The sequence below is a fragment of the Emydura macquarii genome, unplaced genomic scaffold (genome assembly GCF_026122565.2).
Source record: "Emydura macquarii macquarii isolate MOO-44397 ecotype Brisbane River unplaced genomic scaffold, CSIRO-AGI_Emac_v2 contig_629, whole genome shotgun sequence".
Taxonomy (NCBI): domain Eukaryota; kingdom Metazoa; phylum Chordata; order Testudines; family Chelidae; genus Emydura; species Emydura macquarii.
The window spans coordinates 1,967,605-1,985,168 of NW_027130766.1; positions in this window are offsets into that span (position 1 = coordinate 1,967,605).

Here is a 17,564-nt window from a genome sequence, read left to right on the forward strand (position 1 = left end):
ATGCCAGAGGTTATTAGCACCTTGTAGGACTGGGCCCGGTGTTGGGTCCACTATCCCACCTGCCTGTGTAAGTTAAGGCAGGAGAGCATACAAAGGTGCATGGATTTGTACGACTATATGAGAGAGAATTTAATTCTATCCTAAAAAGCACCGTTAAGGAGTTGCTAGAAGAGAGACTCTTACTTTTCAAAATTTTCATCTGCCTCAGTTTGGCCTATAACCTGATAGATCTTACTACTATGGCAAATCTATTACATTTTAATGTAATATCAGAACCATAAGTATGAGCAAAAACTCTGTAACTTTTAGATATGCCTCTGCATATAATTGGATTATTGCTGTATTGAAAACAGGAAAAATATAGAACAATAATGTATCCCTAGAGTAAAAGGAGTTTAGTGGCAGCATTGCTATAAAAATGTGAGGAGAAATATATATCTTTAATACTAATATTTCCTGGGTTCTGAATGCCTCACTAGCAACCTTACTGGTCTATAATCAGAGGAGGAATAGAGAAACAATAAGGTGATGCCATGGCCCTAGCTTCCCCTACATTAATCCAAGAAACAGGCAGGGGATGCAGAGGAGTGCAGGCTGTATCATCCTAAAGGCCATTTGGAGATGAACTATCCCTGAGACCCAGTCCTCCCTGAAATCCCCCTGCCTGAAGAAGGCGTATGTCTGAGTTTTACTGGGACATGCCTAGTTTTTCTTATGGCTGCTTTTAGGATGCCTAAAAAGGCCTGTTTTTTCAAAATGTATGTTTTTAATAAGTACCAAGTATTTGTCCAAAGCATATTGCTATATCCGTGTAAAATGATGTGTAGTTCTGCTTCACCCTCATCGTGTAGTCAGCATGTGTTTTAGTGCAACTGTTATTCAAGGCCCAAGCTTCTCATAATGTGAGGTAACATCACTACAATATGAAAACAATGATTCGATGTGCCAGTTGAGTCAGAACAAATTCCCTGCTCGGGCCTCTCTGGGAAGCTTGAGAATGAAGAGGATGTATACCTGATGGCCCTTCTGTCCCTTATTTACCTCCTCCCTGTGATTCCCAGAAATCTCACACATAATTTTATATAGATATAAAATTCTAGTGTCTTTGGTTTCATATCATTATATTATGTGTGAAATTGAATCACTTTATATGAATACCAATTTGAGACACCTAAAAATTTCTAACACAAAACCATCCTTTTTATTTTAAAAAGACGGGTCACCTTACTGCTGCCCCACCTCACACCCTACTTAAGGCTGTACCATGTCTATGCCAAAGTTCCTAGGAGCCCTTCCTCAATGTGTTTGCATCTCATAAGGTCTGCAGGAGCTCTTCTCCCAGCTCCGTAGGTCCCTACTGAACCATTTTCACCCTTTTTAAAAAAAAATCACCTTCCGCTGAACCCAAGTATGAAAAAATCATCCCAAAAGGCTAAAATTTCTGAAAGAGACCCTGAAAACACAGTTCTAGAGCTGAAAATTGTTGTTAGGGCCAGTCTTGCTGAAAGAACCTTATTAAATGCAGGAGAGAATACATTTTAAGTTAGACTTAAAAAAAGTTGAATAATCATGTTTGATGGCTCCAAGAATGGCATCTCACAGCAGAAAGAAAAGTTATCACTACAGTGATGCACAGTTGTCTCAACTCATGTTGGAACCCCCTTGTACTAGGTGCTGTTCAGATACCTAGTGAGAGACAGTCCCTGCATCAAAGAGCTTTTTTGTGGTCTACAGCGGGAAAGAAACATAGGCACAAAGAGGTGAAGTGCCTTGCCCAAGATCACACAGCAGGTCAGTTAGAGCCAGGACACGAAACAAGGTCTTTGGTTTTCAGTCTATAGCTTCCCACCTGCTGGACCATGCTACTTTCCAAATTTATCCAGAAACTTAACTACTCCAAACTAAATCTAAAATAATAAAAATGCAGTAGTGTAAGAGAAGGTCATACTGACTTGGTCTAAATGAGCAGTGTGCAAATTTCAGGAGTGTACAGAGAGCTGCATTCAAGACATGAGTGGAAATGATATGAAAGAAATTAATGAAGAATTAGTGAGGGAAATCAGAGAGAGTAACAGCATAGCTCATAGATTATTAAGCAAGATGTTATCCTCTCTTAAAGAATGTACATCTGTCAAAGTTGTCTTAAACAACCACAGAGGTCTGAGAAAATGACAAAGGCAAACAAGGTTCATCAACTGGAAAATGCATATCCTGAAAATAGAAGTGAAATGAAGTTCAAAAACTCAGTTCAGAGATGTTAAGGGCATCAAGAATCCTAACCAGTGAGGGTCAGGCAGCAGCTACTGTGAACCAGCTGTCCTGCTGCCTAACCCATTTCAAATCTGTCAAGAGAACAGAAAAATAACATTGGCCTGAACCAGGTTCAGCTAAGGAGATGGATAACAGTCAATTATTTGATATTTGAAAATGTCAGCTAGACATGTTAACAGCACAAAAGGATTTTGGAGATGTATTAAGTTAATAAAAGGTAATGCTACTTCTTTCAGAAGAGAGTTGGCAGATGTCATCAAATAAGGCTGGGAAAGAATAAGTGTGGAGTCCAGACAATAAATCAAATACCTGTAAATCTTGTTCTGTGACAGGTATTATGTATTCTTGTTAACGTATGGTGGGGTCCATCACATACAATGAACACAGGCAGTCTGAGAACATCTCAGATATAACAATCTATGTAAGTTTCATTCTCAAGATTCCTATGATGTCATAAAAACCCCATAATGTGTGTGTGTGTATATATTTTGTTTCATTCCCATTAATCAATAAATTGTAAAGTGGCCCATGCACAGTAAAACTGAATGTCTCTGTCTAGGTCCTAGCAGCAAAGAGAACCATCACAATGTAGGGTACTAACTGGTTCTCTGTTGGCAATCTCAGGAAAGAAACTCAGCATTTATGGCTCATCTATACACAAAACTTAATCCAGAATAAAGTAGGGTATGAATTTAAAGCAGAAAAATTATTTCTGATTAACTCTGTGAGGATGTTCCTATTCTGGAATACGAGTGCCTTAGTCTGAATTAACTCTCATCCATGGAATTAATCCAAAATAAGAATCCACACATGGAGTCAATCAGAAACAGCTAATCAAGAATAACTCCCTACGCAGAGACGTCCTCTGTAGAGAAGCCGAGCCAGAGAGAATGGGCCTATCTGTTCACCCCTACAGATCAAGGCTGAAGCACAGTGGGAAGACAGAGTGCAGGAATTTAAACTAATGTTGCCCATGCCATACATCTTCAGTAATTAAAAAAAGGGGTTCAGGGCATTTTACAAGCATTAATATCCCCACTCAAATTAATGATGATTTTTAAGAACTATAAAGAGGATACAGGGATTTATTTTTCTGCGATAATGGTGAATTCATCAAGGGCATACTGTAAATAAACTTCATATTCATTACAAATGACATTTTAATTTCTACAGCGCCTCATCTTTTTCAAATGGTCTCTCCATTTTAAAACGCATTCACTGCAGCTCCTCGTCCCTGATAGTACTATGATGGGCTGTATTGATTCTCTGAAGTTGAGCCCTCCTCACAATCAATAGGAAAAGGGAAGGGAGAAGGAAAAAAGAGAGGAGAGGGAAGAGGAAAGGAAGGGTCATAGGAAGATAGAAGATGATTAAAGAAGAGGAAGGGAATGCAAAGCCAGAAGCCATAGTTCTCTCCTATAAACATTCTGTTTACCTAGGCGTTTTCAAAGACTTAATATTCTAAGAACTCACACACAAAAAGGGAGAATATTTTCTCCATCAGACACTTGAGGTCATTTTGCTGAAGTTATTCTCCAGGGTCTGAATTCAGCTGTTATACCACAGTAATGCCAGTCACTGTTAAAGTTAGTCTGGATGTACATCAGTGGTAATGAGAGCAAAAGTTAGCTCAGGCGTTATAAATCTTCGGCTGCATTTTGGGCCTGATCCTGAAGACATAGGAAACTTTACTTGCATAGGGAATTTAGGATTTGTCTGCCTTTCAGGCACATTCAGTGAAGCACTTAAGCATGGGCTTATTCTTTAACATGTGAATAATCACAGTGGAGACAAGTGCTGTGCTGCATTAGGGCCTATTCTCTCAAAATACATTTATCATCTTTTTGTGGTATTCAGTGTTGTCAATTGTCTCCATTTCAGCAAGAGTCTAGCGATATTTGGTATTTGTCTTAAAGTACCACCTTCTGGAGGCCTGTGACTAAATGAGAATTTCAGCTTTCATTTTTAAAAAAACAACACTTTTTTTGACTTTATGGTTCTGAAGGAACAGTTTGAAAATGTGACACAAGCACTTCCTAAATGCTCAAACCATAAGGCAAATAAAGAGAATGCCCTTTTTTCTTTTAATTTCATAATTTTTAAGCCCCTTCTTATTGTGTTTCGGTCCTAATGTGATTTTTTTGAATGTGTGGGGTAGCAGTAGTGAGTATTAATATTTCTGTTAGGAGCAGAGAAACCACACACAAGTCTGACAGCTGCATAGTGCCATAAATAGCACATTGCATTATGGTTTTTTTTCTATTTATTCATTTTATTTCCTATATGTTCCAAGTCTGCAACCTCTTATGTTGGAGTGAATGGAACTGCTCGAATTAGTATGAACTACTACCATTAGTAAGGATTTATACGGTGCTTACCAAACTCTTTGTTCTGCATGTGGGACGCTGTACTGAAAGAAAATAAAACACAGTGAAACCTATGATAACCATTACCTGTCCTAAAGCCAAAGCTCTGCAGAAGTTCCTTCATATAAATCATGATGTGTTATGCAGCCATCCGTTATAACATTCAGAAATGTGGCAGACCCTTGGGAGGGGCAGTGTAAATAGTCTTCACTGTAATAGTAGACTATGCTAATGATAAAGCAAGGAAGAGAAGCATATATTGAGTAGAGAGAAGTATGGGGCAAATTCATGGGGAAATTATTGACCATGTAAGAGCCAGTGTCAAGCTTCAGTAGACGCAAATGAGACAACAGCTCCACTCTTGTAAGGTGAAAAGCACGCTTGGCAGCATTTATACTAAAAAAGGAAGAGAGCAGGGAAGAAGGGGGTGGCCTGTGGCCCTGTCACAGGATCCTGGGGGGGACACCGTGAGGCGCCGGCTAGAGCCGGGCAGCTAACTTATTTTCTGGTTCACTGGCAGTTCTGAAAAATTAAGACAAAATCCCCTTCTGGTTCAGCTACAAGCGAGATCGTTTTGGAATTTTCATTTTAGGGACTTTCAGTAAAAGGAAGTGAGGGCTAGGGTCAGAAACCTGAGAATGGCAATGGCCCCCTTTTCACTATTAGCCCTGGGGTTAGAGCCCTCCCCCAGGATGTCAGAGACCCAGGTTTGAATTCCCCTCTAGAGCAGCGACTAGAAACTGGCTGTCCCTCCTGCAGTGCCCTAACTACCAAGTTAGACTCACTCTTTCACGCTTTGCCCCAACGTCCATCCAAGCACTTTGTACAATGCGGGCAAGCTCCAAGAAGAGAGATGAAGCAAGACCCACCCCAGAATAGCCCGGTGCTTAGGGAATTCACCTGGGTGGGTGAAGATGTGGGTTAAAGCTCCTTTATCTTGATGAGTGCCTTATCCACTAGGCTAAAGATCATAAGGGGGTAGTGGCAGCACACCATCTCCTCTCATCATTTTGTGACACTCTAGCCCAAAAAATTAGTTCAAAAGCAGTATTGGGCTAATGCAACCTGTCTCACAGCTGGCTGTTTAAGGGGAATCAGCTGCCCAGCCTATCAGTGATAGGCCCTGGTGCAGGGCACAAGCCAATCCTGCTCTACTTGGGGATAGCGAAGTGCCTAAACAACTGGAAGAGATGAGATGAGTGAGATTGTAGCTTTTATCTGCTGTTGGTGAGAGTCCGGGAGACAAGCTATCCAGAGTGCTTCTTCCCCTAGCTGGAAGGCAGTTAAGTAATGAGCACCTGTGATCTGAGCCTAATGAAAGCTTAATGATCTCAGCTGGGAATAGCTCCTGAGGAGAAAGGAAGATCTGGAGGAGGAGGAGGAGAGGGCCTGGGGAGCCTGGACTAGTCAAAAGCTGTACTTCTAAGACAGGAAGATGATGGGGAGGGTTACGAAACTCTGCAGGCAGGGAGGCCTGGGAAGAACCTTGAGCAAGTAGGGGAGAGATTGCAGAGCTTTCCAGCCAGCGGAGAAGCCTGAGGCCTTACGCTAGAAGGAGCTGCTGCTGCTAGAACTGAGAGATGTTTGGTGTGGGGGCTTTATGTTTTATCTGGGGCTCTGAGGTAAGAGCCTTTAAACCACTCTATATAGTCTTCATTTCAGAAGCCTTTATTAAAGGGAGCCATGCTGCTGTAAAGTAGAGTGTTTGGCTTCTCTTTGACCTGGCTGTTATAGTGACTTTATCTCATCTAGTGGGAAAGTGAGGCAGGACGCTGTGAAGCCACATTCACCTCTGAGGGAGAGCTTGGGAGGTCTTGGTGCCCCTTTTACATACCCATTGCTGTTTTTTGTTTTGTTGCTGTTTATTACTTTATTTTTTAGTGCTAGCTTTATCTGGAGCTCTACAAAACACAAATGAAGACGATGCTTGCTCCAAAGGGCTTACAGAATAAATTTGGTGGGAGTCCCAAGAAGCTGTTATGATACCAGGGGAGTTAGGCCCCTAACCTGCTTAACTACATAATAAGATTTACAAAAATGCCTCTCTGCACCCCATCATCATTATCATCATTCAGGCAGATGGAGTGCCACACAGATTGATTTCTAGGTCGGTCCTTTAGACTATCTGGCTGGATGTTCACGCTGTCTCGGCAGTCTTATTGCACCGCTGAAGCTTTTGTTACATCCTTTAATCTCAAACCATTATAAATCCCATACAAAATCTGTGTCTTCACAGCAACAAACATAATCAGACTCACTGAAGGGCCCCATTAAATCACTCCAAACTAAAAAAATGTAATAGTTTATTATAGTTTGGAAGCCACAGGGACTTAAGAAAAGCTGAAAATAGTGGAATTTGGGTAAACTTGAATAATCTAGTATTTGCATTTTACATTTTTCACAGCCTTTTTAAGTGCCTCAGAGAGCCCTTTATTGGAACCAAAATAACACAAGATCTGGTCTTGTAATACTCCCGTCATCCAGGAACTGAAATACTGTTGTATTATTTCAATCCATAAATGGACCCACAAGGCATTAAAAATAATAAAAAGAAAAGATCTGGCTCTACACATACACTTAATTGCAGCTAAGAGAGAGAGTTTTTTTGTTTTTGTTTTTTACATTCTGAAAGGTTCTACTAGTCACTTACCCCACATGTGCATTTCTCACCAGTGTGAATGTACAGAGACTCATCTGAAAGACCCTAACTTACTGGTCAGTAACCTGCATTTATCTGCTAGATTTCATTTTAAGTGCTAATAGTGATTTTATTAAGATGACTTAATTGCAACTCTCGGATTGAAGCATCAAAGGTGGTGGATTTTTTTGTTGGCTTTTTGGTTAAACTAAAGCAAAAAAATGTGTTTTTAGTGTAAATGAGTGACCGTGAGCAGGTCTGCATTGTGCAGCTGGAGGAATGCCAGGATTCTGATTACTTCCTGTCTGTAACTATTTTTTACTAGGCAAAGCACGTAATTTTACAAAGAAAGCTATATTTTACATTGAAAACCACAATAATCCTTTACACTTTCAGAAATGTGGTCTTTTATTGACGTCCTTTTTACGGGGTTTTCTTCTTTAGCCGTTATTCTTCATGGGTTCTGCTATGTGGGTTAATGTTTGCTTTGTGAGGGCTAAATCATGGCCTTGTCACCATTCCCAAGCAAGAGGCAGCACATTGTTGTGCTGACACTGTCGCTGACCAGGAATCAGTCAGTCTGCCTCCTGGTCTTTCTCCAGCTACAAGAGGGAAATCCCTGTCCCAGGCCTATATGGCTAGCTAAGGAGGACTGGGATGCTGAATCTTGGCCCATTCTCCTCCCTCTTCTAGTAATCTGCACTGCTGGGCGTGGGGGAGAGGGTAAGGGAAAGGCAATGGCTCAGCAGAGCCTGCATTACTACCTGTGGCATGTATAACCAGTGCATGGGAATAACAGGGCAGGCAAAGATTTGACCCCAATGGAAGGTCATATTAATGTCAATGTAGCAAGGTCAAGGCTGACACAAACTTTAATATCATACTTCAAAAAAAAAAAAAAAAAAAAAAGGAACTGTAATGTACCTCGTAATAGCTGTCCTTGTTATTGTATTCTGATTGTTGGCAGATGCAGTATAACACATGGGTGTTGTTGCTTTAAGACTAAAAATTCCTTAATCCAGATATGTTGCAGGCCAGCAAGCATCAACTTTACTGCTCTTCAGAGTTATGCCTGGTCCTCTGAAATCCCTGTGAGGAATGAAAGGTTCTGGCTGTCAGTAAAGGTCTCCAAATATTTTCTGGGGCATGTATATTAATTGCTTGTTAATGGGCAGCATCTCTTTTTTGTCGTAGCCTCAAGTATTATAAATGTGCATCAGTCACTGAGTAGGAACAAGTATGTTAAAAACAAGTAAGCAGGATACTCAATAGTTGTGCCAGGTGTGACATTTTGTCCAAATCAGTTCTGCTCCAATTTAGGTCATTAGTAAACCTTGCATTAACTTCGGTGTGAGCAGGAATTGGCACTATTTTTCCCATTACAATACTGTTTTTCTGGTGATCCTCTGGGATCACCCATTTTCCTTTCTCAGGAATTGTCCCCCATGTCACAAGTACCTTGTGAGGAGGAGTGGAGATACCTCTGTCTGGAGCCTATATACAAAAGTCCTTCAGTGGTTGGGGAAAGGGATGTGCCCATTCCATAATGCACTGAGCAAAATGCCTCTGTTCCCATCTCCCTATGCAACATTCTGGGGAAACTAGAGATCTTGCATGGTACCCACACAGAGACTTCCTGTGTTGCACTGTAGCAAAACCACTGGAGTGGACTGGCCCCAAAGTTGTTGGTTTTATATGAGGTCAGTGAATGATTACTAAATGCATTAATTTAGTATACATTTATGGAATGAATTTTTCAACCAGTGGTGCAGAACTTACAAATAAAGTAAAGAAAATGGGGTGTGTGTGTGGCGGGGGTATTTTTTAGGGTGAGGATGTATTGAAATCTGGCTGCTGCAGTTATTAGACTGATAAGTGGAATGAGTTGCCTATTTTACCTGACGTTGAGGTAAAATAGTCAACTTTGTGCGCCCCACCAGAAAAATTGTATGCTTAGAAGTGTGCATACTTACAAAAATATTAGGCATGCAGGGCGAGTCACTTATTTTCTTATCTTTTAAAGACCAGACAAACACATTTTATCCATTTGGTCAGCTTTAGTTAGTAATCTTTCTGTAAATCTGTTGCTACCTACCTTTTCCCCCCTCTAAATGAACAATTCAGTAAGAAAGAATTGCTGGAGAATCACCAAGGTGGGGGCCTGATCTTACTCTCATTGCAGACAGTTTTACCGTGGACCTCAATGGGAGTAGGATTGGACCCTCAGTATTTTGGCTTACATTAGTATTTCAGGAAAGATTCTAGGTAGGGGCAAACATGGGCACAAACAAAACCTGGGGATATAAAGAAGTTTGAGTTATGAGTTTACTTTCCGGGCCACATTGAAGGAGTCTGAAAGTGTACCCCCACAAAAATGTGCTGGTTCGCTGATTTGCATGCACAAAAACCTGCAGATAGACCATTATGTGCATCAGTCCCCAATGAACAAATGTATTTACACCCACATGTGGAGCCAGAGAGGAGCAGGATATGCGTATGTCTCTGACACCACGATTGCCTTGCTCACTGCTCTCCCGTGGCTGCCCATTCTCTTTCTGTATGAACCCCAGGTGCATAGAAGAGACTGGGCAGGGTCTGGAGGAGGGGAGATTGTAGAAAGGAGGCTCGGCCACCTCTGTAGCACTAAGGAAGGAGATCTACTTCTCATTTCTGGTGGTTCACTATCTAGGTTGGCTGTCAACTGAGCTTCACAGAAGCAACATACTCCTCGCTGGAGGGAGGGAGTGCACGCACCACGCTGCTCATTAAACAATACTCTGGCTGATCAAAGAATACAACTGAGGGACTTCAACGTGAAAACTGGGTGGTGGTGGGGAGGTCCTACAGACTCTAACATGTGAAGGATGCTTCAGCCCTGCAGATTCAGGGACCTCCATGTTGAGGAATGCCCCTTCTGTGCCTATAGGCCCTGCTCTTTTCTGGGTTGCCAGTGGATGCTACCTCTGAACCTGTGCCCTGCTCTCCTTCATTAAGGAGAAGAAGAAGAGATTTGCAAACTGATCCTGCTTCTATCCACATTAAATTCCACCTCAGAACCAGTGTAAATTCTGCCAACTGGTAAACCTAGGGCATGTGGATGGAGCAGTTGCTCCGCAACCCTGCCCTGTCACACTCTCTTTCCAAGCTGCACAACTTCATTACCACAGGGTGACACATGGCACTGTGCAAAGAAGCAGCATGCCACGGAGGCATCATTTCTTCTCCCTTGCCTTGTAGCTTGCTGCTGGGTTTTTCTGTCCCATTATTTTTGTTTGTACCTCCCCAGAGTACCTGGTGTAAGTACTAATTCCCTGGGACACATTGTAACACATAACATACTACAATATTAATATACAGACTTTGCTGCAGAGCAGGTAGGATTGCTACACACAACCCACTTATCAGTACATGCTGTCTATTCCTCCACTCACAAGCACACACTTTACTGTGACCACAACTACTTTACAACACACATTGCAACCTTAACTCTCTCTCTGCCGGCTTTTGCCCTGCTGCATACACCCCTTTGCCAGTTTATATTTTTCCCCCAACGTTAGTCATCGTGGAAACTTGGTGCAGTGGTTAATTGTGTTGAGAGACTGAAGTTTAGTTAAGGGTTGTGTGCAGAAATGTAGTTCAAGTGATGTGAGTGACTGCAAAAGATAGAGACAACAGATTTGTAAAACTTCCACTCTCCACTATTTCTGACATAACTAGCTCTTCCTTCTTCTTCTTCTTGTTTGCCTGCAATCTTGCCTGACACTGTGAGTGCTGGAAGCGAGTCACTCCGCAATTGGCAAGCCATGCGCACAAAAATGTTATTTTACGTAGGATCTCAAGTAATTGTGCTCTTTCAGCCTTCTCATCACCCCTTTAGCTCGATAACCAAAACAATGCACAATTTTTAACATTCTTCTGTAACTTGAATGCTCTACCTCTTCTCTGTGTCCTTTAAGTGTCTAGCTCTCACACAGGAGAGTTGACCATATGTAGCATTTCAGCACCACAGGGCAGATGTGCAGTTTTAGCTTTTGACAACAGAATTCTTTGGAAGTTGTTGAATACTCTCCCCACCCCTCTTTTTTTAAACCTGTATTCTTCTCTTGATTTCTTCATCACATCATTTGTCTGATGTTATTACACTCTCTAAATAGGGGAACCTGTTGACTTGTTCCACTCCTTGATCGTCAAGGTATAGGTTTTGTATACTTTGTGTGTCACTGTTTACTTATATTTTTGTCTTCCTATTGTTGACTGTCATTCCATATTTCTTGCTGACGTTCACAGCAATAAGCATGCTCTGAAATTCTTCCCTGGTCAACCTGATGTTCTGTATTGCACCCCTCTGGTTCCATTAGTCCGTAGATCTTTGGAGCAGACTTATTTGTTCAGCACATTTTACCCATTGTACACTGCTCTGTACACCTAAAGCACTATGTAAATAAGGAAAATAAACAGGGCCTGTTGGTATAAGCCAGTGGAGAGATTCATTTCCTGATGCTCTGCTTTTGAGCTTTGCTGTGTTTTTGTGTGGTTTTTGTGTGCGTGTCTGTCCATTGTGCAAGTGTTTGATATAAGATTTCTCACTTGGGTTTCAGCCTACTCCAAGAGCTGGACAGAGCGCTGTGTGGTGCGAGAATATGTTGAATGCAAAGGTGGCTTAAAGCCAATTTCCCCTCTATCCATATCTCTGTAGAAATGGCCTAACTGAGAATCAAGCTCAGAGAGCGGGAGTGAGTGGTATTGGGCCAACCGCATGCTCAGTGGGAGGGATGCACCAGACCTTTGTGGCCCCCTGCTAGAGGCCCTGCAGTTCTTCTACACCCGCTGCCCCAGGAATAGAGCAGTGAAGGTGGGTCCTCCAGGCCTGCCTAGAAAGGCTATATGGAAGCTGCCAATCAGAGCCCAGCAGGCTCAGATAAATGGAGCTGCAGGGATTTAGCAGCCCAGTTCCTGGCAGAGATCAGAGGGGTGAAGTAGGTGGCTGTACTCTAGCCAAAGGAGTTTGATGAGTTGCATTTACTGAAGCTGGGGGAGAGAGGACCTGAGAGCTGTAACCCTAAGGTAACTGGTGAAGATAAAGGGACCAAGTGGAAAGAAGCCCAGGGAAAACACCAGCAACTAAGTAAAGAAGGCCGTACTTAACTGCTGTGGATAGGGTCCTGAAGTTGGGACCTAGATGAGTGAGCTGGCCCAGCTTCCCCCACTGATTGTTGACAAAATGGCCTAAGACAAGGCTTCTTTAGAGGCCCATGCGAATGGCTAGTTTTAAAGGGGCCAGAGATGGGGCTGAAGAGTCTCGTGGGGACAGACAGTTTGGTGAACTCTTTTGCTACTCAGGAAGGGATTCAAACGGATGGTGTGACTTGCCTGTAGGACTGAGCTACTGAAGACCAGTCTAGAGAAGTCAGTAACTGACAGGTCACCAGGAGTGGGGAAGAAGATTGTGTGACCTGTCCGTTCCTAGGGCAGACCAGCTGAAAATACCAAGATCAGGGCAAGGTGCAAAAGGAGAGCAGATTCTCCTAGCACTGGTGGGGAACATCTAAATTAGACTTCCCAACCAGCCACAAACAGTACTTCTGATTCCCCACACTGGTTATCAAGAAGCTAAAACAGAAAGTACACAGCCCCCTTACTGCATTTCAGTCTCTGGCTTCCAATCAGCCACTAGGTCCAGTAAAAAGATCAGTTATTTAAAACTCTATGCTCTTTATCAAAGAGGTTCTCCTGAGCCCAAAGGGTCAGCCACATTACCAGATCAATATAAGTTTGGATCTCACCCGAAATACCATACTGCCAGACAATCATTTAGTAACTAAACCTAAAGGTTTATTATAAAAGGAAAGAAACAAACTATAAGAGAAATGTTAAATAATTAAAGCAGTCAGATACATACAAATGATTTGAAAGTCCATATATATCAGGTTTTCAGTAGAATTGTGAAGTTTGCAGGCTTGTATAGTCCCTCTGATGTACATGCAGTATCTGGATCGGTCTCAGTTCTTTGTTTCACAGCTTCGATTGCAGATGAGTTGGTCCAGAGGTAGGTAGGTAGGACTGAAGACAATATAGAAAAGGTGAAGCTGCCTTTCATTAGTGCATTACCATGTGACTTGTTTCAAACAAGCCCTCAGCACGTGGCTTGGAAAAGCCTCAGAATCAGAGAATCTCCCCTGTCCATAGGACATGCTCATTGCTCTTACATCTCCTGGTGACTCATCAAGCGTAGCCTGGCTTCTCTCCCTGGGCCTATTGTTCCTGTGAATTTCCTTGAGGGGCCATTAAGCAGGCTAGTGCTGCAGCCATCCTGTCTGGGGAGGGTCACCCAGAAACACAGCACAAGTTGAAATACAGATATGCCTTACATATTTATAACCTACATTACAAATGTGACATGTACACACAAACAATATCATCATACTTAGCAAATTATAACCTTTCTGATGGTGCCTGTCATGGCACATCTCATATGAATTATTGCAATTTTGAAATATTGATGTTAAATAATATCATAAATGGTCCTCCTCCTCCAGCCAGCATCACAGATTGTACAACCACACCCAGCTCCTAGGAGGCACTCGAGATGAATGCCACTCTGCCACACTCCTCTTTAGAGGAAATGGTCTGTCTAAAAATCTGTGTGTTTGACCAATAGGCAGGTAGCATTGATGAGTTCCCAGGGATTCCCAACAGGTTCTCCTTGACCAGAAAAATGGTAGTTATAACATACAGATATAAAGCAAGATTGGAGGTAAAGCTGTGGACTGAGTTTGAGACCCGTCTCCAGAAAAAAGTGGTTAAGACATGAATATGTACAACAGTCCTGAGATCTTGCTAGACTGAATCATTTTTACGTTAGGTGCTTTCAGATAATTTTTCTGAAGGGTACTAAATAAATTAAACAATTGCCTGATTGGTTTGAAGTGAGTCTTGAATTTTGTCTTTGCTTTTTTACAAATTATTTGTCTAAAATTTTCCTGCTTGAAAAATTTAACCAGCTGTACCAGTTGGAATGAGACTAATTTTGCCACCCACAATAGTTCATTAGTGAAATAAGGAGCTGTTTCAAGTATTCATGCATAGCCTGCCTAGAATTATTTCACTGTGACAAAAGGTCTTCCAAAAAAAAAAAAAGCAAAAATATAAAGTTCACTGAATTGCGTATTAGAACAGCATACAGTAACAGAAAAAGTGTACTTAAATATCATGCTGTAGATTAGACTCAGAATTTAATTGAGAACATACAAAAGTAGAAAGGTAATTCTGCACAGCTTTCATAATTTGCATCCATATTCCATTCTGTCAAGGGAAGTCATTTATAGTATTGGGAGACACTGTGGTCTAGTGAGTACAGCAGGTCTAGTGATCCAGCTGATCCACACAGGCTGAAATTGCACTGTAAAGATGGCAAAGTGCTGTCTGCAAAGACTCATCCCACTCCCTACTAATCAGCCCAGGACAAGCAGTGAGTGCAGAAGGCAGTGGGTGGAAGCAGTGGGAGAGTGGGCCTAAGATCACTACAGTGAGATGTCTTGGGTCTCTCCATGGTAACCCAGTGAGTATGCCATGCAATAAAGAAGTATTGCTTTGTTTTATTTCGCATTACATTTAATAATACCCCTGTGCAACGTAGTGCATGCTGATGTAACCACATTTTATATGGGAGGGGGGAACCCAAGCAGAGAATTTACTTAGCACACTGTGCGCAGCAGACACAGATTCTAAATGTGGTGAGGCAAAACTGTCAAGTAAAATTCCATTCATGGTAAGAATACCCTTGTCATGATGTCTGTATTTTTCCTATGTGCTTCAGAGAAGGAAGATAACGGAATGTAACATCATAAAGTCCTCAGATGGAAGCCTGACCCTATTGAAATCAATGAAAGTTTTGCCACTGACTTCACTGGGGGCAGAATTTCACCACCGGACTCCATCAAATAGGCAGTTTTTGATGAGAAGTCACATGCAACATGCAGTGGCTCACTGCAAACAGACAGTGTTTTGTAAAAACTCAGCATTCCCAGGTGCATGGTGTGTGAAGGAGGAGTTAAGAGATGGTTGGAAGCCCAGACTAGGTTGAGCCCAGTCATTCTGATGCAGACCCTGAAGGCTGAAGTCACAGTCCGTATGCACCTATGATGGCTGACACCAAGGATAGAAGAGGGGGTCTGCAGAGGTAATAGAACATGTTGCACTATAACTTGAGCTCATGATCTGGGCTGTGGAGCTAGGGACTGCAATAGACTCAGTCTCTGCGGATTGGGCCCAGAAGGGAACATGTGTAGTCCATGGTGTGTTACAGAGTCACAGTGACTGGTAACATGGGAGGCAACTTACACAAGCTCCAGCATGGCTTAAACTGCACCATGCTAATGCACTTGTAGAGTGGGCAGTGTGTTGAGGAGGATGCTACATGCTACTTTATCACCATTCAGGCATTTCTATTTACACAGGCGGATCCCTTACTCCTAGACTCTTCTCCTGAGCAATTGACAGTGCCATTCACATCACCTTCCTCTGCAAGAGCTGGGGTAGCCATGTTGCAAGTGGATGAGCTTTTCCCTAACTGTAAAAGACTGCACTTTTCCCCTTATGTGCAGGACTTGGGGTGTCCAGGCCCCTGGTTCTATCCCATCTCTGCCATTGCTTTGCTCTGTGACCTTTTCTGTTCCCGTGTCATGGTGATGGCAGTGTTTCACAGGTTCATGTTTGTAAAGAGCCCTGAGCTCCTCAGACAGAAGGTGCTAAAAGTGTGAAGTATTATTCATCTGTACTTTAGCAGAACAGGTTCTGCATACACACTTTTTGGTGGAGTTTTTGTGGTGGTTAATTCTAAGAATACACTTGTTTTAACTCAGTGTAATCCCTCACACACAAGAGCCTATCTGATATCCACCACCCTTCCATCTGAGGGCTGATGAGACTAGCAAACCTGTTAACGCCACTCCTGAATCAGTCAGCAGGATGAATGGCTGGAGGCAGTACCGTATCCTTAGGGGCTCATCATGCTGACTCCATAGCAATCCCAGCTTCTGGAGCTGAATTCCTTTTCATTATGCTGTCTATTGCAATACAGTTATAGGAGCTGCTCCCAGTCCTACCTGCTTCTGATTTTATCTACATGCTAACAATCACTTCTGTTGCAGGGCAAAAACACTGGTGGCACTCGAATGTGGCATTCACTGTTTGGCTCCTGCTTGTTACAGGTTAAATCCCACAGCTTTAACTCTGACTTGCTCCAGAAGGACCTGGTCTAGCTTATGCCTCACTCTGAGCAGAACCATATTAACTGCATAAGGTGATTCTGCTGTGAAACACTGTGCTGAGGCCACCAAATAATTAATGTTGGAAACAGATGGGATTTATCTGTATGTTCAGATATGGCATACTAAACCCCTTCAGACCTGCTTTGGCACTTTTATGGCTCCTTTATGAACTTAGGTGTTTTCCTAAGAAGACTGATTATTTTAAATTAAGGAATAAAGTGGACATTATCATGATAAAAGGCATAGCTAGGGAATGGCAAAGTCCTTTTAATATGGAACAAGAATGTATACTTTGAAAGGAATTACTTATTATTAGAGACTTCTGAAAGATGGGCATGAAATTAATAGTTGTCATTTTCATTACCGCTTTGACAGTCTGCATTCTTTTTCTTTCAGGCAAGATGGTTGCTAGGGCTTTGTAGTGAATAACCTTTTCTGTGTTCAGTTCAAGGCTGAGTATAATTACTTTATAATTTTGGCTCCCAGGGCCATTTTAGACAGCTCTTTCAGAAAAAAAGCTCATCTGCTGCAAACTGCCCTCATTCAGCTGCCCTTCATAAGGATGTCAGTACAAATGCAAAGGATGCTCTGTGTCCCGCCTCATCACTTGCACATGGTGTATTCGTCAGGCTCCAGTTACTGTCCAATACACTGAGATGAATAGGGACTTGACATTGTTAAAAACTGGCATTGATTGACTCTGAAGAGTGAAGTCCCCAATCAAGGTATGTATCTGGTTTAATAGCATAATGGTCATGTATAAATAAGAGATGGAGGAAGACAGCTAATGAAAACGAAGAACCTGGGCATACTGTACGGGTGGTTAAAGTTGACACCCCCAGTCACCTATGAATCATTGGGCTGATCAAACAAACTTACTCCCACATGTCAACAAAGTTACTCTTGCATGTCATTCCAGTAAACTATCCCCAAATGTAATGACTTCACCTTTCTATGGCACCTGTGATCTAAGGATCTCAAAAAGGTTTAAAAACATTAAGCCCCCGGTCTGTGTGAGAT